A 27592-nucleotide genomic window follows, 5' to 3' on the forward strand; every position below is an offset into this window, starting at 1 on the left:
GCAGCATCCTCAGTCCTGGGCAAGCCCAGGCCTCTCCATTTCCTTATCTCCAGACTTCCAGGTCCACCTCTGGGCCTCCCCACAGTGAGGGGAGGGGGTTTTTAGCCCCCCAGGTATTTTCTAGGCTGTTATCTCCTTTAATCGTGACTTGGCTGAGCAATGCTCGGAGCTCACTCTGGGTTTCAGCTTTTCTGGGAATGGCCTGCCACGAGCTCGATGAAACCCAGATGCAGGGCCTGTGGAGAGGAAAGGATTCCTTCCCTGCTCCACGTGCCGGGGGCTGCCTCTTGCCTTGCTGTGTGCCACCTCCAGGCCCATCCATCAGCATGTCTCAAGGAGCAGAGGGGATGCTCGGGGCAGGATCAGAGGGAAGGGACACTGCCTTGCACAGCCAGGGTTTCCCTGGCTCAGGTTGGTGCCTGGAAGTCTTGGAAGCAAGATTTGGGGCTGCTTTCCTGCACCTAGAACAGGCTCCCCAGGGAATGGTCATGCTCTCAAGGCTGCCAGAACTCAAGGAGCTTTTGGGCCATGTCTCAGGGATGGGATTGTTGGGGTGGACTCAGTCTTTGTTGTTCCTTTCCAGGAAGGATTGCCGTGGTTGACCAGGTGTAACTTGGGCCTTGAGCTCAGCTAAGCTGGGGTGGTGGCACTGAAGGATATGAGAATCCCTAATTTTTCCTCTCCTTTCAAGGAAAGCAGCCTAATTAAGCTTCCTAACATCTAATTAGTTTTCACTGATTCCTCACAAATAGTTATCAGCAGTGCAGAGGACTGTTAAGTTATACCCTGCTCCAAGGCTTGTGGAAGGGGGTAGGAACCTCTCTGCTCCCTTCAGCAGGACCTTCCCAAGCTATGGCACCCTTGCTGTTGACTTTGTTCAAGGATTTGTCCCGCTCACTTTACAAAACTGGGATGGATATCACCCCAAAAAAGCTTTTTTTTTTGATATTAATCTTTCCTAATAGGAGAAAGGTTTTGAACCACCTTCTAAAACCTGACTTTATGTGCAGAGGCTGAGAGAGCAAAGCCAGACCTGGAGTTCTGTGAACCCCCTCACTGCCAGGGTCTGAGGCCCTGCTGATGGCTGGGGTTGATCCAGAATCCCTTTAAACAGGATCTAAAAATGTGCCTGTTATGGGTCAGGGTTGGGAGGTTTTGTAGCAGCTGAGGGGGCAGGGAAGGGGCTCAACCTGGAGAAAAGGAGGCTCAGGGGGACCCTGTGGCTCTGCACAGCTCCTGACAGGAGTGGGATGGTTGGGCTCTGCTTCAGGGAACAGGGACAGGAGGAGAGGGAATGGGCTCAAGCTGTGCCCATAAAGGGGAGGTTTAGATTGGGCAGCAGGAAGGATTTCTCCATGGAAAGGGTGGTCAGGCCTTGGAAGGGCTGTCCAGGGTAGTGGAGTTCCCATCCCTGGAGGTGCTCAAAAGGCACTTAGATGTTGCCATAGGGATGTGGTTTTGTGGTGACCTTGGCAGTGCTTGGGGAACTGTTGGACTTGATGATCTTGAGGGCTTTTCCAGCCTTACCAATTCAATAATTCTTTATCAGTTTAGGAGAAAAGCATAACTTGTGTTCCTAAGCACAGGACAATCCTTTTCTGGCTCTGCTGGTCCTGAAAGTGCCTGGGCTCCCTCCTGCACCTGAGACCTCTCTGGACTGTGCTGATTTAAACGGGGAACTCACTCTCCTGGCAAGTCATTGTGGCATGAACCAGCTGCCTGCTCCCCTGCCTGGGCATCACCCCCTTCCCTGAGCTCGGACTGCTCAGCCACTGTGGAGACACTTCCCTGGCAGGCACAGCCATGCCTGTCAGTGTGAGTGTCTTTGCTGTCTCCTCAGATTAGGCACCGAGGACAGGAGCTGGATGCAGGCAGCCCTCTGGCAGAGAGGCAAACTGACCTGGCTGGCCCTGCATTTGCGGCTGCAGCTTCCTGGGATTGCCCTGAGCCCTGGAGATTTTATATCCCTGTTCCTTATGGGTCTCCCTAGGCTAGAGCCTGTGACAAACCCAGCTGTGGCCACCGTAGGGGACCAGGGTGGACCGCGGGAAGAGGTGGCTGCTACCAGCAGGGAAAATCCCCTTTGCCATAATCTCACACCTCCCGGGCTGCCCTAACAAAGCCCTGCTCAGGGGAGCACAAACCCACCCTTTCCTGGGGTTGCTTGGACTTGCTTTCCTCAGTTCTTTCTTTGTTTTTCATTCCTGAGCTGTAAGGCAGGCAAAAAAGGAGCTGGAACCAGGATCCCTGGAGGCAAGGAAGCTATTGTCCTAAAAACAAAGGAACTTTTCCTAAGTGCACCAGAAACAATAGGAAGTGCCCCAGAGTCTTTACTTCATCCTGGACTGAACTTCCTGATGTTTTCCAGGATGCTTCTCTGGTCTGGCATAGCCAGAAACTGCAAACTACTGTTCCCTCTCACCAATCCAAAAAAGTGCTGCTGCTACTTGACTCAGGAGCAGGAAAGCAGAGCTAGTGCAGCAGCTTTCTCTTCAGCAGGTGAGAAATGGCGCCAGCCTCTTGGATTATGGAGAAATCTTCCAGGACTTCCCTCTACCCTCACCAGCATCTTTAGAAGTTGCTGTGTTTCATTTCTGGGGGGGAGAAGAGCAGAAGGAAAGGAACTGCTGAGGCCTGCTGACTGGTTAAAACCCCAGTGGAATGATTTTCCATGCAGTGCCACCTACTCAGCTTCTCCCTCTGTACCTCAGACTGGCCCAAGGGGTGCCCAGAGGTGCCCAGGGGCTGGAGACCACCTTCACTTGGCAGCAGACACAGGCTCAGAGTTGCTGGAAGCCTCCTGGGGTGCTCCAGAGTCGGAACTGAAAATGGATGCAGACATTGCCCCTGCCTGCTCACGTTTTCCCAGCAGTCCCAAACTGAGGAGGTTTTTTTTTCCTTTCCTAGGAGGTATTGGCATTCCTCCAAGCACGGAGGGACCAGATGGAGCAGTAACACAGCTAAAACTGGGCGGGGGGAGGAGGGGAAGGGAGTATCTGTTAAGGAGTTGGCTTGGAAATAAGATCATGGAAACCAGCTGTTGCTTCAAGAAAGGGTTTTGTTACTGATTCTAGAAGAGAACAGGATAGGGGCTGATGTAAAAAGGCAGTCCTGAAGACCAGATGTGTTTGGGCTGCATTTTGGGAGGTTAGGAAGTCAAATGCAGAGACACTGAGCAGTGTAGGGGGATCTCTCTGCTGCAAAGCACAGCAGCTCGCTGGCTTTCTCTTTTGGGCTGCTTTGGGGGGCTCAGACAGGCAACATTTCCACCTCCAAAATCTCCAGCACTCAGGATCATAAATTCCTCCTGACACATCTTCCCTGATGTGTCACTGGAGCCACCCTCCCGCGGATCAGCTCCCTGTGATGCAGATCTGGGAAGACACATCCTTAGGTAACCATTTATGTAAGTGCCTGCCGTGGGTTTGTGTTGAGGTTCCACAGCTCTGAGAGTCCCAAGGTGTCTCTGACCCGTGGCAAACACCCCGTTTATCTCCTGGCCCAGCACCCCACAGTGGATATTGCCCTGCCCTCCTTGCAGCAGCTCTGCCTCCCATTTTCCGGCCAGGTGCTGGATTTTCAGGATTGCCATGGAGATGGAGGCCAGTGTGACAGGCGTCAGGCAAACAACATTAGACAGTCTGTCCTGGGGGACTCGGGATAAACTTCGAGCTCTGAAAGGCATCCCGGGCACAGAATTCCCATTAACACCATCCAACGGTGCTGCTGTGTAGTGCTTTGAAAACTGATCTCACACTTAGGAGTAGGGTTGAGAGCGCGGAGGGACAAAAACCAGCCGGGATCAGGGCACAGAGAAGGGCATTGCAGCTCTGTGAGCACAGGAAATGGCCTGGCAGCAGAGGTATTTTCTGAATCCGTGCCTCAGCTGCTGTTGCAGGAGCACCCCAGGAATTCCTCCCCTTCTCTCTTTTCCCTGATGCTCTGGTGTGTTTTATGCAGGATTTTCTACATGGATATGTGGCGAGTGACTCTGGGCCACAATGCCAGGAGGAATCTGGGCTTGGAGCAGACTGGGAGTATGCCGTGTTCCTCTTTGGATGGCCACAAAATCTCGGCACACAGGTACGGGGAGCAAAGCTCCGGCTCAGCACACAACACGTTCCTTATGTAATTGTGCTGTGGTGGCCATTGGCACAGGAGCTGGGATTTATGTTCCGGCAAAATGTCTGAAACAGCGAGTGTAGGAATTTGGTCTCCTTGGTGATGGAACCAACCAATGGAAAATGCACACACACATCAAAAAAAAAGGGAATCTAAACCCATCCTTGGACCTTGCTTTTATTTTCAGAGTGGAGGACAGTGAATCAGGCTGGCCTGTGGCTATGAGCAGGATGTAAATGTGCCTGGCATGGCTCTGGCCTTCACCCAGGCCATCCCAAATCAGGCTCAGCTATCCCAGGAGCTTCTGTGAAGAGGAAAATTAGGACTAAAAAGTCAGGTGCCTGTAACACTAGACCTTCCTGGGAAACTGTGCACTGTCCTTACCACACAGTCTCCCCTCTAACCTCCCAAAAATGGCGCTGAGTTTAAGTAGTTCCTGCCTTCCCTGCCAAGCCCCAGATTAAACCCAGCATTAATAAAAATTAAACTGCCTGTGTTAACACACCAGGTGGAGAAAAACAGCCACCACCGGAGCATCCCCTTCCAGAGACATGTGAGCTGCTGTGATCCACAGCAAAGAGGGAGCTGCTCTCCTTCAAAGCCATCTGAGCTTCTTACAGAGGAGTCAGAGTTTGGGACAGCAGAAACATCATCTCCCCACCCTGGTTCAGCCACGTAGGGTCAGGCCACCCTGGCTTTGGGCAGTTGCAGGAGAGGCTGGATGGCAAATCCATAGTTTTATGGATTGGTGCTGGTGGTCTCTTACCAGCACAGGGTTTGCCAAGTGGCAGCAAGAAGTCTTGGACATTTCCATGGTGGCTGGGACCATCTCAGGGTGAGGGTTTGGCTCGTGGTGCTGCTGGTTGGACACAGAGGGGTCGAGAGCAAGGGGCAGGTTTTGGAGCAAAGCACTTCAACAACGTTTCTGCCATCATGGATGTTGGTTATCCTTGGATCTGGTGCTCTTGATTTAGAGGCTGCAGGAGACAGGAAAACTCAGTGTTTTCCAGAAGTGGCCACATCTTCCCACTGCTGGTGGGCTGAGAGTCACCCATGTGCCTGGGGAGCAGCACCGTGTCCCCAGCTGGATCTCCTGCCTTGACAAGGCCAAACCAAACATTATCTGCCTCAGCTGAGCAGGCTGGAGAGGAAGATTGGGCTTCCCAGATGGAAAGTTTCCCACAGAAAATATCAGAGCCCCATTTTCTTTTTGCTTAATGAACATTGTGACCCTCGCTCCCCAAGTTATTCCAGCAATGCCCCAGGATCCTAATTAAGGCAGAGCCCAGCTGCTTTTGCATTGTGTAAACACATGGGAAGACTCCAGCCCTTCTCTAGGAAGCTTCTCATCCAGTTTGGTTTAGGCAAATGCATGCATTGAAACTCTCCTCTTTTTTTTCCCTTAACTTTTTAAGCAGCCCCATAATGGAGGCTTTCATCTCTACCTCTTGTGTGTATTCCAGTGTCATGCCCTCTGCTTTCAAAGGCTTACGTTTGCCTTCAATTGTGTTGAGAGCCTTTGTCTCTAAGCCTTTAATAATGGATTTTTTTTCTCCTCTGCCAAAAGAGGAATTTTGTTTCTTTGCTGGCTTTTCTGCTAAAGCTGAAGTGACAGTTCCCTTTTCTCAGTGAGATTTACAAAGCTTATCTTTTAATTTTCAAGAGCCAAACAGTAGAGGGGGGGAAGGAATGAAACATCATCATGGCTTTTAAACACTGTCGCTAGAAGAAGGCTTAATGATCTGGAAATAAATAAACTGCATGCTCAGGGGCTGCTTCGATTTAGTGACACCAGACTGCTGCTTGTGGGGGACAAGGATGGAGCCAAAGCTGGCACATCCAGATAGCTCTTTCCTCTGGGCACAGTCAGGATGGAATCCTGGAATGGTTTGAGTTGGAAGGGACCTTAAAGATCATCGATTCCACCCCCCTGCCATGAAACATCTTCCACCATCCTATATTGCTCCCAGCCCCAGTGTTCAACCTGGCCTTGGGCACTGCCAGGGACCCAGGGGCAGCCACAGCTGCTTTGGGCACCCTGTGCCAGGGCCTGCCCACCCTCTCAGGGAGCAACTCCTTCCCATGAATGTGGCAGGAAACTGAGGCACAAGGAAGGAAATCACCTGTGTTCAGCTTGAGGCATGATTTGAGTTCATCTCCAAGGATTTGAAATGAGGAAGCCAAGAGGAATGTTGTGTTTCTTCTCCACTGAACTCAGCATCATGTTGCACCTCATGGTGGGCAGGATTTGCTCAGCTCTGGGGTGGGAACAGCCCTGGGGTTGCCATCAAGGCTCTGTGGGATGAGGTGGGACAGGAGGCTCTTCCAATCTTTTCTGGCCATGCCCAGCCCATGGTGATTGTGCAGGAATGAGCACTGACTTACCCCAGCTGGGCTGGTGCTAGAGCAGGTCTGAAGTTGAGAGTAGAATTTGCTCCATGTTTTTTTGTTTTGGTTTTGTTTGTTTGTTTGTTTTGTGTGGTTGTGTTTATTTTGGGGGGTTGGATTGGTTTGGTTTGGTTTGATTTTTTTTTGAGTGTGACAACTCAGCTAGTTTGTGGTCACTGCAGTGGGACAGCTAGGCTTGAAATGAGTTCCAGCAGAGAAAAAGAAGTTTTCCAGCTGATTCCAGGGGTTGTGTACTTCATCCCTCAGGACTGCCATCCTCAGCCTCAGTGATGAAGGATTGGTGGAGCAGAGAATTCCAGCTCCCTCGCAAGGATCCCAGGGATCGTGAAGGCATAAATCATTGGGCAAACTGAGTACTGTAACTACTGTGACTGTTGAGTAAAATGGGCTTCCCAGAAGATGCCTTTCACTTTAATTATGAAATAAGTAAGGAAGCAGCTTTCTGTCTGGCTGAGCTGGCAGCTCAGGAACAGATCCAAGGGAAGCCAACCTAGCTGTCAGCTTTCCAGCCTGTTTGCTCCTCCTCTGGAGCACCCTGGCATGTATCTGGGAGCTGGGATCTCTGCAGGAAGCAGAGAGACAGGCACTGCTGAGTGCCCTGCTTGTCCTTGGATGGGCACAACATGGTCCAGACCCCTCCAGAGTGTGCTCTGCCATCAGGAGCTGGGGCTTCCTGCTGTCCAGCAGATTTCTCCAGGCTCAAGTCATTTCCACTCAGGCAGCATTAGTGGAAAATGAGCTCTGGATCTTGTGGTGAGAGGTTCCTCACATCAGGAGCAAACAGGAGGAGGCCTGTCTGCAGGCAGAGGATGCCAGGGCTGGGAGGTCCAAGGCACAAACTGTTGTCCTGGCAGGAGTGTCCCTGGGAGCTGGATCTGTGTTGGAAGGGCAGCCGGCGATGACAGACCAGGTGAGGGTGCTAACAGGCCACAGGACACCCCACCCTCCTGCCATCAATAGCTTCATTTGGGTGGCTCCAGCTCTTTATTCCACCTCCCTTTCCAAGTGGGAAGCACGGAGGGGCTGCGTGTCACAGCCTGTGCTGTCCCTCTGGCTCGGTGGCACTGCAGCCACAGGGCTGTTCTTGCTGAGCTCGGTGTGTTCACCCTTGCCGGGGTACCAAACTGCTTCCATGCCTCTGGGAAGGGGGAATGAGAGCTGGGGTGGCTTGGATGGGAACCTCACCCTCCCAGCCACTGCCTGATGCAGCACCATATCCCCTCTGTCATGGAAAAAGTGAAGATTTTAACCCCAAAATATCCAAAATAGACATTTCAACAAAATTACTTTTAATTTTTTTTTTTTTTTTTTTTTTTCAGCATCTGAAAGCTGCTGCTTTCATTTCAGGCAGAGGGAACTCATTCTGAAACCCCTGGAGCTGCTGTGTGGAATGGGATCATCCTGCCAGGGAGATCCAACACCCATGTGCTGTTGGATTAAGCTCTTTTCTGACCCAGAGATGGGGCAACTGAGAGGTATTTAAAAACCTTTTATTCCATTTTCAGTCTCATGTGAAGGGTGAGACAATACAGATGTTACAATTCATGATATTACTATTAGAAATTAACTATTTCCTAATTACAAAACAATATAGGTGTTTCTTGGTCTATCAGCTTTAGCTGCGCTATGTTGTAAATGCTTTAAAGCCAACATTACTCATTTAAAGCCAAAATTACTCTTTATGAGTCCTACTACAATGTATCTTTCATGGTTCTTTCATGGTTCTTTCTTTCTCCTGCAAGCACTAGATACTTCTTTAAAGTATCTAGTCTTACTTGCAAGGCCATCCTTTGAAACTTGTTTTTAGTTCAATTTCTCAACAATGTTTCTTCAACAAAGTTTGTCTAATTCTATGGCATTTTTAAGAAATTTTGAAGTTATTTTTTAATCTCAAGGTTTGTATACAGATGTATAGTATGTGAGCCTTCTGTCAGGTTTTGAGAATTTTCTACAAATCCATTTCTCACAATGCTCCTTCCAGCAGTCCTCATCCCAGATTCTCATTCTCATCGCAATCCTCATCCCAGCTCCTGATCCCATCCTGGCCCATGAGTGATGCAGTGCCTCTCCTTACCACTAGGAATTTGGCTGAAATCCCTTTTATAGCAGCACAGGCAGATCTGTGATGACTCTGTGGTGGTTTCAGTGCCCAGATTCATGGCTCTAAACCAGGACAGCAATGCATGGCAAATAACTCACAGGGCCTGGCTTGTTTAATCTCACTTTTAAATGTTTTGTTATTTATTTTTATTTATTTAAGTTTTTAAAAAATTCCTTCTTTACAACTTTGCATTTTAATTCCATTCCCCTGCCCACAAAACACAGCCAAAACATCCAGACCCTCCAGCAGGCATTCCAGATCCAAGCTTTGAAGGAGGAATGGCTTCCCATTGACAGAGGGCAGGGTTAGAGTTAGATGGGATATTGGGAAGGAATTGTTCCCTGGGAGGGTGGGCAGGCCCTGGCACAGGGTGCCCAGAGCAGCTGTGGCTGCCCCTGGATCCCTGGAAGTGTCCAAGGCCAGGCTAGACACTGGGGCTGGGAGCAGCCTGGGACAGTGGAAGGTGTCCCTGCCCATGGCAGGGGGTGGAATGAGATGAGCTTTAAGTTCCTTCCAGCTCAACCCATTTGATGATATTATGAAATTAATAAGATTGCTCCTTTTCACAATCATCTTTTCACACTTTTGGGGGGTTCTGCCCTCCTTCCAGACCCTGTTCTATGTCACGTGAGGAGGAGGTTGGTGCTCTCGGGGGCAGCCTGGGCAGGCTCATCCTCAACCAGCACCTTCCTCCTGCTGCCCAGCAGCTGACCAGACAAAGAGCTGTGCCTGAGCCAAGCAGCTTGTACTGGTGCAGGCTGACAGCTTTGGAAACTGCAAAAATCTGCCCCAAGATGGAAGGATCAGAAACCTGCAGCTGCTGGAATTCCTCTGCTTTTTGATACACTCCGCTTCCCAGTGCCTTTGCTCCCTGGGCTCCCAGCAGAGACCAAAGCAGCTGGACAGGCTGGTTCCCACTGAGGTAATTGCAGGGTAACTGGAGGCTACCAAACCTTTTCCCCTTGCCCTTTCCTGTCTTAGAGCCTAGAGGAAGACCAGTCAGTCTCCAGGCATGCAGCATGCCTGGGGTTTAGAGGAGTGCATGGGCTCAGGTGGATGCAGAAGGAATTAGGTGGCATTTCTGGGAGCGGGCATCCAAAAAGTCTGGGCTTTGCAGGAGGAGCACTCCCTGTCCCTGGGACCAGCACAACCAGTTCAAAGGGAGCTGTGTGACCACTAGGAAATGCTCATCATGCTGGGAATTGTCATAATGCCACAGATTAAAGGAAGCAACCACTCACTGAAAGGAAAAAAAAACAAGTGGAAGGGAACTGGAGAGGGTGGTGTTTTTTATTTTAAGAGGGAAAGAATTATTAGGAGTTCAGGAAGATTGTAGAGCCCCTTCCAGTGCCTAAAGAGATTACAAGAGAGCTGGAGAGGGACTTATGACAAAGGCCTGGAATGACAGGACACACTGGCTTCCCACTGCCAGAGGGCAGGGATGGATGGGATATTGGGAAGGAATTGTTCCCTGGGAGGGTGGGCAGGCCCTGGCACAGGGTGCTCAGAGAAGCTGTGGCTGCCCTTGGATCCCTGGAAATGTCCAAGGCCAGGCTGGACAGGGCTTGGAGCAGCCTGGGACAGTGGAAGATGTCCCTGCCCATGGGATAAGTTGATCTTTAAAGTTCCTTTCAACCCCAACCATTTTGTGATTCTGATTTGGTGTTTTCATTGTTATTGACAGTCAGTTTGTTAGAAAAGCAACATCTTACTATTGCATATAAATTATCCATTCAAACCACACAATTTTTCCTGCTGTACCCCTTTTTCCCCCCTTTCTAGAGCAGCAGGCTGCTCTCACTCCCAGTCCTGGTGTTTTGCCATCATGGGTGCAGCTGATGCAAGGCCACCACAATTTCCTGAACCCTGCCCTGAACAGCCTCTGGCCATCACTCAAGGACAGGGTGTAGAATGTGATGCTCCCTGTCCTGGGAGGCAGATCCTGTAATCCCCAAAATGTAAGGTTCATAGTCACGTTTCAGATGGGACTGAGGGCTCTGAAGGGAGGATCCCCTGTCTTGTTTGAATGACACGTGTGTCACATCATGACACATCAGAGACTACCACACTGGGGTACGGGGCAGCAGCCCCCCCAGCTGTGTCTGAACATAGAGGAGATGCCATTTCTATGGTGACACAGCCTCGAGAGCACCTAATCTGGATTTATTGAGGTCGTAAGACTGACTTATCACGGCACTACCCAGACTGTAGGATAAATAGAAGACTTCTATTTATAAAGTGGCCAATCTGGCACTGCTTGCAAGCACTACAAATAAGACTTTGTGCAAAGCGAGCTGAATTGATGGGTGCTCTCCTGGCATTGTCTGTGAAGCAGCCCCTGATCCTGTGGCACACTCAGCGCTTGGCAGGGATCCTGCAGAACTTAGCTGAGCCACCAGCTCTCTGTGGGGCTGAGCCTGGTTTTCACCCACGTGGGAGAGGTTCCTCCTTCCCCTTTGGGTGGCCTCACCATGTGCCCACGAACTCTGTGAGCTTGGGGCAGGAATAATGAGCTCTGGTGATACAGCTTGATGAGCAGAACCCAGGGAAAAGGGAGCTGGTTGTGCTGGAGCTGCCCGATGCACATTTCTGGTCTCCCCTAGTCGCATCCTTCTCTCCAAAGCAGGAGGATGTGTCAGACACCAGGGCTCACTCAGCAGCACAGACAACCCCAGGCACTGCAGTGACCCCCGGTATCCCAGGACAGTGGAGCTGGGTTAATTTGTGATCTGTTTAAGCTGCAGATAAAGCCACCGTGGATCTTCTCTCCTGGGAGTGAAACGAGCCTCACCTTCTGACTATACCGAGTTTAACACCATGCATGATTTTTTCTTTAATATGGAATCTTATTGCTGTATAACTCACTCATGTAAAATCTTAATTTTCCCCTGCCAGCCCACCTAGACCCTGCTCCCTGCTTGGGCTGTAATGGTGAGTGGCTCCAATATTTATTCTCTCCAATAGGGAAGCAGAAACCTGGATTTTATCATTAACACTGTTGTGTAAAAGATCTTAAAGCAGATACCTGCTGTTGTGATTTAACACCTGCCTGGCTTCTCTTACAATGTTTCCCAAGGTTGAATTTATTTTCAGAGCCCTTCAGGCTCCCCTTTGTTGCTGTTTTGAGCTCCTGAGGTCTGTGACCATCCCTGTTGGATCAGCCTGCTCCACACATGGCTCTGTTGGCGGAAACAGAATCACAGAATATCCAGAGCTGGAAGGGACCCAGGAGGATCATCAGCTCCAGTTCCTGATCCTTCAGAGGACACCCCGAGAATCCCATGGTGAGAGGTGCCAAAGCTGCTCCTCACCAGTCTCCTCTCAGCAGAGCTGGCTGCAGGAGCTGACCCAAAGGACAGGAACAGCTTCTGCTTCATCAGCCACTGCCAGGAGTCCTGTGGCCACTTCGACGGGCTCCTAGGGCAGAGGAGAGCACGGTGCCCATCCCATGGCTTGAGCTGGAACGGGGGATCAGACATGACACGGAACTGCCCAATGTTGGTGTTCCCCTAAATTCCTTATCAGGTTTGTTGGGTTTTCCTTTTGGCCTTTTCTGCCTGGGATTTCACTCATTTTGGAGAGGGTAGATGCCACACAGGGGAAAAGTTATTCTCAAGCCTCCTGACCCAAGGGAGACAACAAGAACTCACCTGATGGGGCCTGAAAAGGAGGAGGAGGAGCTGCCCTCGAATGCTGGTTCACAGAGCATGGGGAGGCTGTGACCTGGAGGGGACCAGCAGGAACACACCTGCCTACACCACGGAGCTGTGGGTGGTCACACCAAGCAAGACCACTCTAAATCTGAGACTGGGGATGAACTGCAGCCCTCTCCAAAGCTGCCTGCAGAAGTTTGGAGCCTGGGGAGGGAGACACTGAGTGCCAGGCAGGCAGGTGGCATCTTGGTGGCAATTGCACAGTTGGGCAGCCTTGGAGAAGAGAGCCAGAGGGCCAAGTCATTCCAGCACAGTGAGTGTAGTTAAGTGCTGCCATATGGCTCGTTTTGCAGAGGAAGAAGCCCACGGGGAGTGAGGAATCCCACTGCTTTTCCTTGGAAATGAACTTTCCATTTCTCCTGTAAGCACTGGAAAAACTTGGTGGTGGCAGGAGTTGGCAACTTCAGATCCACAGGGAATGCAGGAATTCCTCATGGATGTTCTCTCTTGTTTGCTCTGCCTCAGCCACCCTTGAGGGCATTTCTAAGGGTGGAACACTGAGGTAGATCAGACAGGGCGGAAAAATCAGTGATGGGTGTTAAACCCCTGCCATGCCAGGTGTGGAGGGAGGGGGAAGAGGAGATTGCTGCTGGCCAAAGAGTGCTTTGACCTGTTGGAAACCATTGTAGCCAGAAAAGCAGATTTCAACAGTTTGATTTCCTGCAGGGCTTTTGATAGAAGTCAGGAGGAGAGTAGGCAAATGTTTTCTAGCAAGGGCAGGAAAGAAAACAGTAGGATTTTCTGCTTCATTTGGTAAATCCATTGCTTTTGTCCCCAGCCTGCCTTAACCCTCTCACTTCCACTAACATCTATGGTGTGGGGTTACCAACACAGGCAGAAAACTGAGTCTCTGGCAAAACTTTGCTTCAGTGCTTCTCTCTTTGCAGATGGAGAATGAAAGGCAAAAAATGGACAAGAATCAGAGCCTGGGTAGCATGGTTTAGTAATGAATTTTGGCAGTGCAAGGATGGACTCAGTGATCTTAGAGGGCTTTTCCAACTTTAGTGATCCCAAGATCACAGCAGCTCTTGTGTCAGAGCATTCCTGAGCAGAGAGGAGAGTGTTTCTTTTGGAGAAGAGCATCCTTTGCTGAGCAGGCCCTGGGGAAAGGCTGGGAGCTGCAGCAGGGACAGCTGGTGGGTGGGAGGAGGGAAGATGTGGAGCTTTGCAGCAGGGCAGCCAGAAACACGTGTGTTGGGAGGCTGGGCAACTTTGGGGGCTGGAGGGTGGAATTTGCTTACTTGTAGCACCCGAGATTGCACTGGTAGAGGAAGATTTCTTCTCCCCCATAGCAGACCTGTTCCAGCGCAAACCCCACAGCTCCCAGTCTGCAGCATTGTCTGTTTACTTGGCTTTTAAATCTCAGCTCTGAAATCACATCAGTGCACCGAAGATCTGCTTTAGCCCTTTCAAAAGGCTCTTTTTTCAAAAAGGTTTGCCACCAGGGCTGCTGGTGAAGAATGAAGCTTTCAAACCATGGAAGCCTAGGAAACAGAAGGAAATAAACACCTGGGAGCAATTAAAACATCTCCAGCAAGCCACCAGTGTTTGGGGACATTCCCAATGCTTCAATGCATGTGGCTGGCAGGATGAAAACTCCAAACCACAGCTCCCACCATGGCCTCACCCTGTGGCCTCTTCCACAGTCAGGCATGGGCATCACAGAATCCCAGAATGGTTTGGGGTGGAAAGGACTTAAAGCTCATCTCATTCCACCCCCTGCCATGGGCAGGGACACCTTCCACTGTCCCAGGCTGCTCCCAGCCCCATTGTCCAGCCTGGCCGTGGGCACTGCCAGGGATCCAGGGGCAGCCACGGCTGCTCTGGGCACCCTGTGCCAGGGCCTGCCCACCCTCCCAGGGAACAATTCCTGCCCAAATCCATCTCTGCCCTCTGGCAGTGGGAAGCCATTCCCTGTGTCCTGTCCCTCCATCCTTTGTCCACAGTCCCTCTCCAGCTCTCTTGGTGCCCCTTTAGGCCCTGGAAGGGGCTCTGAGGTCTCCCTGCGTCCTTCTCTTCTCCAGGTGAGCACCCCCAGCTCTCCCAGCCTGGCTCCAGCCCTCAGAGCATCTCCATGGCCTCCTCTGGACTCTCTCCATGTCCTCCATGTGTTGCACTTGTTCTCCCTTTAAGCAAATGCTGGTGCCTGAGCTGTGCTTTTTCTGCTGCATGTCTGGCTGTCCCACACTCCTGGCCTGGTCATGGCTTCACTGCCACCAGTGTCCCCTGCCAGGTGCCTCTGCACGCTGTGACTCTCCATCAGGTTTTCCCATGCACCATCTTCACACCCAGCTCTCTGCATTATTAACTTCAACAACATGCAGCTCCTCTTCCACTGAGTCTGTCTTTTCCCTCTACCTCCCGTGAGGTTCACAGGCTCCCCTGTAATTATTGTGGCCACCACTGGCTCACACAGTGGCACAGAAAGCCAGCGAGCCCTTGGCAAGACCATACAGTCCACGTATGCAGGGTGTGGTTTCACAGAGACTCTCTGCACCAGCTCAGCTTGGTTTGAGAGCCAGGAGAAAATTCCAAAGCTGGCAGGGTGGGAGGCATCCATGAACATGGGAGGGAGGCAGGCAGGTGCCATGCAGGCCATTCATTCCAGCTGGAGTTTGTCTGGATGGGCACATGAACCGTCTGCACCGTTTGCACTCACCCCAGGCTTGGTGAAGTGATTCTCACCTGAGCAAAACACATTCAGGATGCTGTGGGGATTTAAAAACAATTAGCAGCATAAATGTTGTGTTTAAACCTCCTGGTTTCTGCTTTTTTCTGTCCCCATCCATCACAGTATCCCATACATAATTTTTTTTAAAAATAGGGGATACTTCACCTTTGAGTTGGATGGGGCTTGGAGCAACCTGGGCAAGTGGAGGGTGTCAGGGGGTGGAACGGGATGGACTTTAAGATCCCTTCCAACACAAGCACTCTGTGATGATCCCATCACCTGGGAGCTCTCCCTTCTGCACTGGTGGCACCCAAACCCATGCTCCAGTGGCTGGCTGGGCTCTGTGATCCGCGAGCCACCGAGCAATCATGGGAAGAGATGCCATGGATTATCTCCTTCCATGGCGGAAATATTCCATTTATTTATATCCTCGTTTCCTGTCTGTCAGCCAGTTAATTATCCCACAGAGGACTTTCTCTGCAAGTCTTTTTTTGGGAAGGAAACTTGGCGAGTGCTGCCTGAATGTCCTTGTCCATTTAAATGAGAACAGTGAAATCAATTTTAGTACCTTCTGAAGAAAAAGACCTCTTTTTGTTTTCCCCCCCCCCTTTTCTTTTTGTGAGGCTGTGGTTATTTTTCCCTGTTTGTGTCAAGCTGCCAGTAACAGTTTTCCTGCCTGGATCTTCTCTTCCGTGATGCACATGCAGGCAGTCTTCTCTGCAGGGGGAGGGTGAAGAGGAGGCTTGCACTCCAGAATATCCATGGATGGATGCCTGGGCTTGCTCCAGACCTTCTCATCCAGGGCTGGGGCCATCCCTCTGCTCTCCTGATCATCAGCCTCCTTAATGGATGTCCTTGAGGAAGAATTTAAAAATGCAAACCATTTTTGTTGCCATAGCAACCACTCTTCTGGAAATGGGGCTAAAACATGGCTCCCAGGAGGTCAGAGCTGCTTCCTTAGAGGTTGTGGGTGCTGGTGGCAGGAGCACAGGGCACAGCCACCTTTTCCAGGACCCTGGCTGCTGGAATACCACTGCCAGGCCTTGGTGATTCCCAAGGGGAGCAACATGGGCCTAATTCACAGATATTTCTTGTAGCCACCAGCACTGGCTCTGAGCAGCCTGGCCCATTGGAATGTGTCCTTGCCCATGGCAGGTAGTGAAATGAGATGGGCTTTAAGGTCTCTCCTAATTAAAACCATTCTGACATTCCACAATCCTTCAGGCTCCTGCAGTCCCAAGCTGGGTTTTAGTGTCAGCCCAATCTGCAGCCAGAGGAGCTCTCTGGATGGGCAGCCAAGACTGACTTATCTCATGGCTGCCGTGTGAAACCACGGGATGTGGTGGCTGCCTCCTCCCAGCTGTCACCATCCCCTTGCCATGCAGGGACCAGACCCTGCAGTTCCCAGCTCTTGCAGGGGACTCACACAGTGCTCTCCCTGCTGCGCCTGGGATGAGAAACTGCAGCTCTCTTGTTCAGCATTCCCATCATGGCAGGGGGAACCTGTCCTGCCTCCTGAAGCTACAGAGTCAAGTGGGAACGCAGCAAAGTGCCAGCAGCAAACCCACTGCAACGCTCACCTGCTTCCAGAGCCACAGCTGGCAGATGGTTGAGATCACTGGATTAATCCCAGTTTGTGGAGCCTGTTCTCATGGGGATAGATAAGGAGAGTTGGGTTATCCTTTTCAGATGCTGGCCTTTGGTAGTCAAAGATTCTGAGCCTGTGGATTCTGGAATTGTGTGCTAGAAGGGATCAGAGAGGGACTGAGTGTTTCAACACCTCCAGAAGCCCACACTAAATGAGATGGGTGCTTTGCACTGCATCATCCCTGCAGTCTCTGTGTCCTGAACTCAAATGGCCTCTGGATCAAACCACAGGGAGAGGCTGCCAAGGCTGGCATTATGCTGCTGGAATTGCCCTCCTGGATCTTACCTTTATGGGATGGTGTCTCCTGGTCTGGGCATTGCTTTAGGCTGGAGTGATTTCTGTTCCTCTTTAAAACCATCAAACAAAGCAGGACAAACTGCTTTCTTCTCTGAGGCACCTCAGATATTTGGGGCTTCTCTCCCCCATGCTGACTCCTGTATCACCTCCTAAGAAGACAGTTTTCCTACTGCAAGTTGGTGGAAATTCCCATAAAACTAAAGAAGGGCATCAGGCCTCAACTTATAATTGATTTGGCTTCTGTCTCTCACAGGACTTCACCAGACATTTAATGCACAAAAATTTTGCCTGGAGCAATTCCTTTCCTGTCTCCAGGAATCATTTCCAGCCTGCTGTGATGCTGAGGCACAGACAGGCAGAGCTTGGAAGGTGCCCAAACGCTCATGCCTTCCCAGGTCGGGGAGCATGAGTGCACAGCGGCACTGGGACACGCTGTTTGTCATGGAAGGTGAGGCACAGAGAGCTCCTGCTCCTTCCTCTGCAGCGTCTCACGAGGAGCAGGTATCCCAGGGAGCTCCTGCCGAGCATTTCCAAAGGGCCAGCAGCTCTCTTTGCCTCCAAGGTGCTGAGCTGGTGTCTGTGTCCAGTGGGAATTCCTGCTGGGAGCTGTGAGTGCTCAGGAGGTGGTGCCTGAGGAAGGAGCCGGCTGTGACCCTCTGAGATGTTCTTGGGGTGGCAGCCTCCATGACCCCCGATGCATTCCTGGGAAATTCTCCCTCAGGACATCTTGCATCTGCTTGTTCTTGAGTGAAACCTCCCATCCTGTGCTGTCCAGCCACACTCTTATCCCTGCTCTTTTCCTAGGGATGGCTATGGTGGCCCCAAGGGCTCACATGGATTTCTCCTTGGCAGCTTTTTTGGCCACCTTCTGTGTTGGAGCCCTGCCTGATGAGAATTTTGGACTTTCTGTGCTGACAGGCACTGACCCCCAAGAGAACACTGCATTTGACATGAAGCAGTGGAGAAGGTTTCCAAAACTGAACGACAGAACTAAAATTATTGGTGTGGAGTTTGAATAGAAGTGTATAATATCACAGGGTGGGAAACTTAGAGTTTAAAATTTTAGAATATAGTAATATATGTAAAGCAAGATGGAGGTTTTAGGGAAAAGGTTAGTCCTTCTTCACCTTCTTTATCTCCTTCTTCTTCATCTTCTTCTTCACCTTCTTCTCCATGGGTGTGGGTGGTTTTGTGTAATTGTGTAATTCATGTAAAAAAAGTCCGCATTGCATGGTTGGTTGGTTATTGGGTTAAAAGTAAAAATAATTTAGGTGTCATTTCTTAATTGGACAGTTAATCCTTAAAAGAAGCAAAGACTCACCAGTGTTTGCATGATGCCTGTGGGCTTTAATCAATGTACCTGTGGTTAAATACACCACTATTTGATATCACCATTCAGTCTTGGAGGGTTTGGGGTGTGGAATTCTTGTTCTGTGGGAATCACAGAATCATTGAAGTTGGAAAAGCCTTCTAAGTTCACAAAGTCCAGCCCAGCACTGACAAACACATTACTAAACCATGCCCCCAGGTGTCACATCCACATTCTTGGACATGAATCAGCAGTGCTGGTGACTTCCAAACAGTCAAGATCCAGGTTTTGCTCTCTGAAACACGTGATTCTCCTTTCTTTGCAGGACAGGGCTAGTTTTCTCTTTGCAACAGCAATCCATGTTATTGTTTGTCACCGCCAGCATGAGTGAGATTTGGTTTGACTTGTAGCTGAGTTTTGGACCTGTTCTAATTTGGATGTGGTGACGTTGGCTCTGCCATAGATGATCTTCACACAAAAACACATCTTCGGGTGCTTGTGCCTGAATGGGGCCCATTAATTTATTTTCCATTTATAGACCCAGCTTCATGCTCATCTTTGACAAGCAAAAAGCTGATTAATGGGGAATTTTCTTGCCCAAATGAAGCAGCATTAGTGACTCCTACACAGAGGTGCTGCCACCCACAGCCGAAGCCATGGACTGATGTCCAACTTGAGCCTCTACCCCTGGCTTTAGCTCCTCTGGCCTCCTCCTTAGACAGAGGGATTGATTTTAGTCAAGGTTAGTTGTGACACCGTTTTGAACAAGTGAAAAGCTCAATAAACATCAAACTGATATCACAAGATTGAGTAGATGGAGCCAAAATGCATTTTATTGATAAGGGATGCTTTTTTTCCCTTTCCAATGAAGGGAGTTAACCTGAACATTGCTGTAGAAATTTCAAGTGGGTTGGAAGCAGGATGAACAACAGGATGTGTTCAGAGGTGAGTAGAAATGCTCAGGGATTCAGTTTGGTACTGACCTGATTAATATCATTAATATCTCTCCTAATCAGCTGGGCTCACATGGAGGAGCACATGGATCACTTCTGCAGCTTAGACTGCAGAGAGCACTGGGGAGAGGACCTGGATGTCCCACAGGGAGGATGGAGCGACCTTGGGGCCCGTTAGGAGAAGCAGTGTGAGGTGATGTCATGCAGGTAGTGTGTTTGCATCTTTTATCTGCTAACAACATCGCTTTAATCCCTATTAATAAGACTTGGCCCATTTGCTGGACTCTGGTCCATGTGAATTGCCACAGGAAGAGGAAGTGGGGTAGAAGCTGATTGCAGGATGGCTGCAGGCACAGGAGGATGTTGCTAGTGCAGTGCTGGGAGATGGATTTAGCAGAGAGGGAAGTTCTGCTGCCTCCCTCTGAGGCTCTGGTTAGAGCTTGTCCAGCAAACAGCTTGGGGAGAGGAAGCTGCCAGTGGAAGAGGTGTGGAGGAGCACAGGGGGATGCTGAATTGGATAGCTGGTTGTGGGTACAGTTTGCAGAGGTTAGTGTGTTAGGACACCGTGCCACAGGCTGGCAATGTGGGCTGGGCTTGGAGCAGGCTGGGAATCCATCAGTGATGCCATGGAAGCACTGCCTTTCCCAGGCAGGAAAAGCACTGCCCTGGTGTAAGGGCACGCCTGGGGCAGACCGAAGGCTGGCAAGGAGGAGGTGATTGCACCCTGCTGGTTTCACCTTGCCAGCCTGGCTGACATCTGTGCCTGCACCTGTCTGCCTGCACCGACATCTCCTCCAACCATCTCAGCTGGCTCCAGCCTCTCCAAACCTGGAATCTCCCTGTTTCCTCCCTTCCCATCTTGCCACACAGGAGCATCATTAAGGCTGCCTAGGCAAGGAGATTATCCTACTGGTTTTTGTGGAGTTGGGGTAATTCTGGAGTAATTAATTCATGTGATTCAGTGCTCTCAGTGCCAGGAGTAATGCTGGAGCATCCCTGCACCTGTGGGATTGCACTCTCTGCAGGAGGTTTAGGATCAGGACTGCTCACCCTTTGCCTTTGGGGTGAGAAGTGCACTCTCAGCAGTGCTTGGCAATTCCCTCTGCCCCGTGGGTTTTCCCACAAAGTGCAATTGTGATTCCTGTTGCTTCTGAGTGGTTGGAGGGAGGGTCTAATTTTTGCAACATGCAAGCATCAGATATTGTGTTCAGCTCAAAGGTGGTAATGTAATTCTCTTTTTTCACACCAGGGTTATTACCTTAATCAAACATTTATTTACAGCACACGTTGGCAAATGCAGGCTTGAAATAAATCAATTTACTCCTGGTGTGTAGTGTTTAATGGGATTATTCTTCAGAGTAACTGAGCCTCCTTTGCCCAGACTGTTGTGGCTGCCCCTGGATCCCTGGCAGTGCCCAAGGCCAGGCTGGACAGGGCTTGGAGCAGCCTGGGATAGTGGAAGGTATCCCTGCCCATGGCAGGGGGTGGAACTGGGTGATTTTTAAAGTTTCTTCCAATCCAGACCATGCTGTGATTCCATTATTCAGTCTGAGATGGAGGATCAGGATGTAGCTGGGTCTGTGTAGCCAACAGACACATTCAGACAGAGAACTTCAGGCACTGGGAGAGGCAGAAGCAGGAGACTTTTTCCTTAGGAAAACATTTACTAGCATCTTCTGGAAGCAGATGAGGGATTGCTTCAGGATACCCAGCTAAAGGATGTGCTGCTCCAGACACAGATTATTCCTCTGTTTAAGGCAAGGCATGGGGAAAAAAACCCAAGAGTTGCAATCTGCCCTGGATGGATAAAGTGCCTGTACAGTCAGCAGGTGATGAGTTTTAAGAGGCCTCATGTTTACACAGAAGAGTAGAAAGAAACCTGCTGGCAATGGCAGTGTCTGGGTTCTATGTTTGGGATAACACAGCTGCACAGATGTGGTCAGATTGTGCACCAAGGCACAGGAATGAGGAAAAAGTTGTGTTTCCTGAGCTCTTCCTAGCCTGTGCTTGCTCTTGAGCCCATCTCCTGGCAATGGATACCTTCCTCCTTGCCACAGGATCGTGGAGAGGCAACACTTCCCTGCAGGGAAGCTGACCGATGTCCCCAGGCCTTGCTGGCTGAGCTGCGTGCTTTGTGGCTTCCCCACGCTCAGGAATGTTGGTCTCTCCCCAATTCCTGTGCCAAAGATGGTCTCAATGGCCTCACCCTCACTTTTCCCCATGAGGATTCCTCTCCCTAGCACTGTGAGCAACAGAGAGCACATCCCTTGGATAATCTGGTGTCCTCTCAGCGAGGAGTCCAGCACGTGGGACAGCAGCAGGATCATCTGGATGAGTCCCCAAGGACACAGAGGGACAGAGCTGCTGTTTGCAGCCAGGCACCTCTTCCCCACTGCTCCTGTGCCACGTGGACACTGCTTCTCCTATTTCCTGAAGGGAAAGCGCCACAGCAGAGCTGGATGCTGAGGAGCAGCCTTGTGACCATGACACATCTCGTTAGTCAGCTCCCAGGGAGGGGAGGAGAGGTTTGCAGGAGGGTTTTAGCTCCATGGGAGCTGGACGCCAGTGGAGAGCAGGGATTAGATCATGGAGACATGATCCCACTCTGGCTGCACTTATTCTCCACGGTGCTGACTAATGCGTGGTAAAGTATCCAGCAGAAATCCTGGCCCCAGTGTGTGCTTTGCAATGGCCTCACAGGCTGGTGGGCACCACAGAGCGCCACAGTGTCCCAGGGACTTGGCAATGAATTCTCATCCTTGGTCTCCTTGCTGGACACATATCCCTTCCTGAGGTTCCTCACCTGATGCCAGGGGCATTTTTGAGACTTGTAGGTTGGTTGTACCCTCTGTGTCATTCCCACCAGCTGAAGGTGGTTCCTTTGTGCCTTTCCTTTTCCCTCATTATCTTTGGTGGGATCTCCAGCTGCTCAGAGCTGAGGTTTTGAGGGTGGTGAAGGAGAGGAGGCAGCCGCAGAGTGCAAATTGATTTGTATTGTCACATGTCTCAGCACTTGTATATTGCCCAAGAGCATTCCTGCAGGGAACTGCAGCAGCAGGACTGGTGCCTTGTGGGATGGGAGGGAATTGTCTGTTCCTTGTGGTGGTGTGAAGTTGCAGGAATACAACAGGGAACAAGGCTGCCTCCAAGCCCAGAAGTCATGGAGTGCGAGACACGAGGCCATGGCACTACCTGCTGGAAAATGTTCATCCTGAGTCCATGCTGAGCTGCTATCTTCGGTTGGAAGATGTGGCTGGGGGTGTGTTCTATTTCCATCTGTCAGAGTTGAGGCAGTTCTCTTCTGTTCATTGGGCAGTTTTTTCTTTATCTCTTCCACAAGCCAATCCTCCCTCCAGGAGATCTCTTCTGTTCAAGAGGCGGTGAGTGTCACTGCATGGCTGATAAAATTCCATCATCCCTCTGGGAGATGCTCTGCCCAGGGGGAGGAGCCAAGCATTTCTACCTGGATATGATCTGAGATTTGGGACACCACAGCAGCCTTTTCCCACTGGATTCCCAGAGGAAGACCAGGCCCATCTACGCCGCTACTGAACCTTCAGATGAAGACTACTCCTTTCTCCAGGATCCCTGGTCCAACAGAACCACATCTGTCACGCCAGGAGGAATGCAGCCACCATTTAATGGGACTGCTGTCAACACCCTGACCCACAGGGTGTCAGGTCCTATTCTGACTCTGTCAGTGTTGTTTTGTATTACTGCATTGTTTATTTTTTTTTCTTTCCTAATAAAGAACTGTTATTCCTGCCCCTATATCTTTGCCTGAGAGGCCCTTAATTTCAAAATTATAACAATTCAAAGGGAGGGGGTTTCCATTTTCCATTTCAGGGGAGGCTCTTGCCTTCCTTAGCAGACACCTGGCTTTTCAAACCAAGACAGCTGCCAAGCAGGAAAGGCCCGTGCCAGGCTCTCACAGCTCTCCCTTGCTCTGCCTGTCAGGATCACTGTCTCCAGCTTTTGACTTCCAGCTCAGATGTTTTCCTGAGCAGACCTGACGTCTCTGCTTTGAGTTTATCCAGCTGTTATCAGCAGATGCCCTTCCTTGGTGACTCATGCCCTGCTCCCTGACCACATCCCCTTCTCCTGTGTCCCCCACCCACCACAACTGAGTCACTTGGTCTCCTGTCACAAGCCAGGAGCTCTTCCTTCAGTCATGGAGACACTTCTGGCTCAGTCTGATGTAAGATTCTCTTGAGTTCCTTCTCCCAAGCAGGCTCTGGAGTGGGAATTTGCTGCCTCATTACCAGGCTGGTCCTGGCCTGCACACTGGCCCGACCAGACCTTCCCAGACTTTTTTTCTCCCTTAGTGCAATCCCCACAGGGACCAGTGCATCCCAATGGTACTGGAGGTCACCCAACAGCCCAGCACTCCCCAGCCTTGGCTGGTTTGTGTTTAAGATGTGACTTGTGAAGGGGGGAGCTGTGAAAACCCAGTGTTCAAAAAAAAAAACCCTTTCCCATCTTCTGAGCATTCTGGAGCTGCAGGAAGTGACTTCCTGGTGTTATCCCATAAAACCAGCATTTTCTGCTGCTAAAGGAGATAATTTTAGCATAAGAGGAACATTGAAAAGAATATTAAGAGGTCTATTTCCTTGCACCCAATTTAGGGCTACCCCAGTGCATCTCTACCCCATTAAATGTTGGTGCAATTTTATCTTCCCAGTCTCTTTTTGAAGCCCTGTGGTGGAACTTCCTGGCATGGGGTGGCCACACTGAATACAAACATCAACTTCTCTGTACAGCTATAAACCAAGGTAATTTTTCACATGCATGTCACTGCCCTTGATTTGGGGAAAGAGGATCTGGCAAAATCCACCCCCACCACCAGCCCTTTCCTTGGAGAAGGAGTGTGGTGTGTGTACGATCCTGGGCTGGGAAAAGCTGGATCAAACCTTGCTTTAGTCACCCCGAGTGAGCAGGCACAGCCGCTGCCTCTGCTGAGGTCAGGCCCGGTGAAGGGGGAAGATGGATATCAGCTTAACCACGCTGCTGCTGCAGCCTGGAATGTGATGAGATCCCTGCACGCCCTCCCAGATCCTGCAGGCAAGCCTGGAAACCCTGGGCTGTTTCTTGTTCAGGCAGGATTGTTGTTCCTCCTGCTGGCACCTGAGTGGGCTGGCTCCTGCCCTTGTCCCCTCCCTGTCCCCTCCCTCGGGGGTACAGAGCTTCCTGCAGGACAGCTCTGCCAGGGCACAGAGCTGGAGCTCGGTTGCCCAAGCAGCCTCCCCAGTGCCATCTTGTGCTGGCAGCACTGGACTTGGATGTGTTGCTATAGGACACATGAAAGCACAACGTGAGCCGCTGCTATTTGCAAGGTAAAGAAAAAAAGGTTTATTTTCTGACTCCAACTTTTATACTTTTCCAAAGGTGACATGGATTGGAGAATGAATGTGCCACCTCTCCAAAGACATTGGGCAAACCAGTAGTACATCAAGTTTCTCCATCCCTATGAAGGAATGCAAAACAATATGTTGTTTATAGAAAATTGTGTGAGAATGTTTTCTAACAAAATGTAAACTCAGAAGGCTTTAGAAAATCTTAAGAATCAGGATGACAGGATGGATGCTTTGTGCTATCCCTGACTGATTCCAGAAGTAAATCCTCCTGCTGGAAACACCTTTCCATTGGGAAAGACAGGCTAATTACCACATCTGCCTCGTTTACTTTGTGCTGACATGGCCCCTTCACTACCTCCCTTTTCCTCCTCCTTCTCCATGTTCTTCTAGTCCATCCATAGCTGCATCTCCCCCTCCTTGGAGCTCCCATTTTACCTTTTTCAATGCCCTGCTGCATCCCAGAGGATTGAGTTCCTTTCCTGGCAGGACTCCCTGTGGGTTTGGCTGCTCCCTGGGCCTGGAAGGGCTTTGCAGATGTGTGTAAACACCTCCTTACTGCTGCCAGAAACAACCACACTGTTCCTCCTGCAGGAAAGGACAGGATAAATCCACTGCTTTGGTTTTCTGCTGGAGCAGGATAGTGCAGTATCCCTCCCAAAAGCAGCTGTTTAGCTCCAGAAACAAGATGACATAGGAGTGGGATTGTCCCAGAATTTTTGGAGGCTGGATGGCAATGCAGTTGTGGTAAACCAATCATTGCTCAGAACTGTCCCTTGTTTTCCTCTCTTTCTCCTCAGCTTCCCTTATAATTAGTGCTGCAGGCTCCAAAGGTGCTGCTTGCTCACAGGATTGCCTTCCCCAGGAGTGGATTCTGGAGTGGCCACTGAGCTCAAGTCCATCTCATGGCTGCTGCAGGTTCCTAGAGAGATTTCTTCCTGAATTCCCATCCCTGTTACCATCAGGGGACAACACTCAGAAGAGAACAGTGAGAGCCACAAAGTGCCAAAGTCACCTTAGCTGTTCAGCTGCCCTTGGTCTCAAAGCAGCTGAGCCACTTTTGATTCACCCAAAGCCTGAAGCAGAGCAGGGTAACAAATCTCATTTTCTCTGTCCTTACCTGATGCTGTAACCTCTCCTGAACTCCCTCCTCACCCCGCATTCCCTGGAGATGGGAGGGAATGCACTTGGAGAAATGTTTCACATTGGGGTGTCTCCAGAAAGGGACATCCCAGCTGAGAGCCCAGTGCTTCTCCATCTGACTGGCACTGCAGGTGGGAAGGAGGGACAGAGTGCAGGGGATATGGCTGGGAATCCTGTATCCCTCACTCCTGCTGCTTGTTTCATGGCAGGAAGAAGGAATTTACAGCCTGGTGCTGCATGGCTCAGTGAGAAGCAGAAATACAGAAATACAGAAACACAGAAATGCAGAAATACAGGCTGGGTGGGGAATGGATAGAGAGCAGCCCTGAGGAGAAGGACATGATAAGAAGCTCAGCAGGACTCAGCCACATACATCTGCAGCCCAGAAAATCCCCATGTGCTGGCCTGATTCCACAGCATGGGCAGCAGGGAAGGGGGGGAATTCTCTCTGCCCTGCTCAGGTGAGACCCCACCTGTAGAGCTGTGGGGTCAAAGCAGAAGGATGTGGAACTACAGCACAGCCCCAAGTGTTGGAGCCCCTCTGCTCTGGAGCCAGGCTGGGAGACCTGGATGTGTTCACCTGGAGAAGCTCCAGGGAGAGCTCAGAGCCCCTGCCAGGCCCTAAAGAGCTCCAGGAGAGCTGGAGAGGCATGGAGGGACAGGACACAGGGAATGGCTTCCCACTGCCAGAGGGCAGGGATGAATGGGATATTGGGAATTAGGAATTGTTCCCTGGGAGGGTGGGCAGGCCCTTGCACAGGGTGCCCAGAGCAGCTGTGGCTGCCCCTGAATCCCTGGAAGTGTCCAAGGCCAGGCTGGACACTGGGGCTGGGAGCAGCCTGGGACATGGCAAGGGGGTGGCACTGGATGATCTTTAAGGTCCTTTCCAACCCACACCATTCTATGATTTTATGGGATCACAGCTTTTGCTTGCAGGGTGAATTGGGGGGTTTTTGGGACTGGGAAGTTGCAGCTGCTCTACATCTGCTGGGCGTAGCTGCACACACAAGCTGTCTGCAGAAGAGGAAGCTGCTGGGAAGAGCCCTGCCTGGTGCTTTGCCAACAGCTGGGGAAGGTCTGGGTTTGGCTGGAGCAGCTGGCCACCCTTACAGTCCCTCCTCATGCAGGAGTCCCTTGGGAACCAGCAGTGGGATCAAAAGACATCGAGGTGGTTTCCAACAGCTGCACTGGTCAGGCTTGCTTTGCTCCAAGACCAGGCCACTGAATTCAGCAAGGTTCAGAGCCTTGGCTAAATAAGAACAATTTCCTCCTGCCTGGGTTAACAAACTAGGACTTACCCTTTGCCTAAATAGTTTGAAAAGGAAGGAAGTGAGAAGCTGAAAGGCAATTCTTTGAGGGAGTGTGCTATAAATGATAATGCTCCTTCAGGAGCACCCAGAAATTTAGGGAGATGACACGAGAGCAGCTCTTTTCCAGGTTTTGCCCTGGATCAGCAAGGGCTGGCTGTGCCTGGTGATGTTTTTCCAGGCTGGGGCAGGGCAGGGCTGTCAGAGACAGGGTGGTTCAGGTACAGCCCAAGAGCATCACCTGAGCGAAAGGAGCGTGGTGCTGGCCCTGGATTCATGAAACTTCATTCCTTTTTTTTGTTTGTGAGCAGGAACAGTCCTTACAGCCAAGTTTTCCCAACTCCCTCTGGCTCTCAGTGTCTTTTCCTGCCTGTTCTGCTTCCTCTGAAGATCCCAAATGCTGGAGTGGCTCCAATCCCTCCCACAGGTGAGTGAAAGGTGGGCTCTGCAGCAGGGGAATCCCTGCTCAGCCACACATCCAGGCAGCCTCCTGCGTGTGTGGGCTTCCTCAGGGGGTCACAAAGGAATGCTCCCTCCAGGCTGGGCCACAGACCTCATCCTGCACAAG

The 27592-nt window shown here is 50.8% G+C and overlaps 1 long non-coding RNA gene across 7 annotated transcripts in view; it reads left to right on the forward strand.

Annotated features, from left to right (window-relative positions):
* The first annotated feature begins 386 nt into the window (after positions 1-386).
* LOC146766955 (uncharacterized) overlaps positions 387-27592 on the forward strand; it is a 55234-nt gene continuing 28028 nt past the window's right edge. For 6 of the 7 annotated variants that reach the window (XR_014956825.1, XR_014956828.1, XR_014956827.1 and 3 more), the window contains exon 1: positions 387-27451. This is a non-coding gene — a long non-coding RNA (uncharacterized LOC146766955). The remainder of the gene's footprint in view (positions 27452-27592) is intronic. The other variant, XR_014956826.1, reaches the window with a different exon arrangement.

The sequence above is a fragment of the Lonchura striata genome, chromosome 7, assembly GCF_050655825.1.
Source record: "Lonchura striata isolate lonStrDom1 chromosome 7, ASM5065582v1, whole genome shotgun sequence".
NCBI classification, from domain to species: Eukaryota; Metazoa; Chordata; class Aves; order Passeriformes; family Estrildidae; genus Lonchura; species Lonchura striata.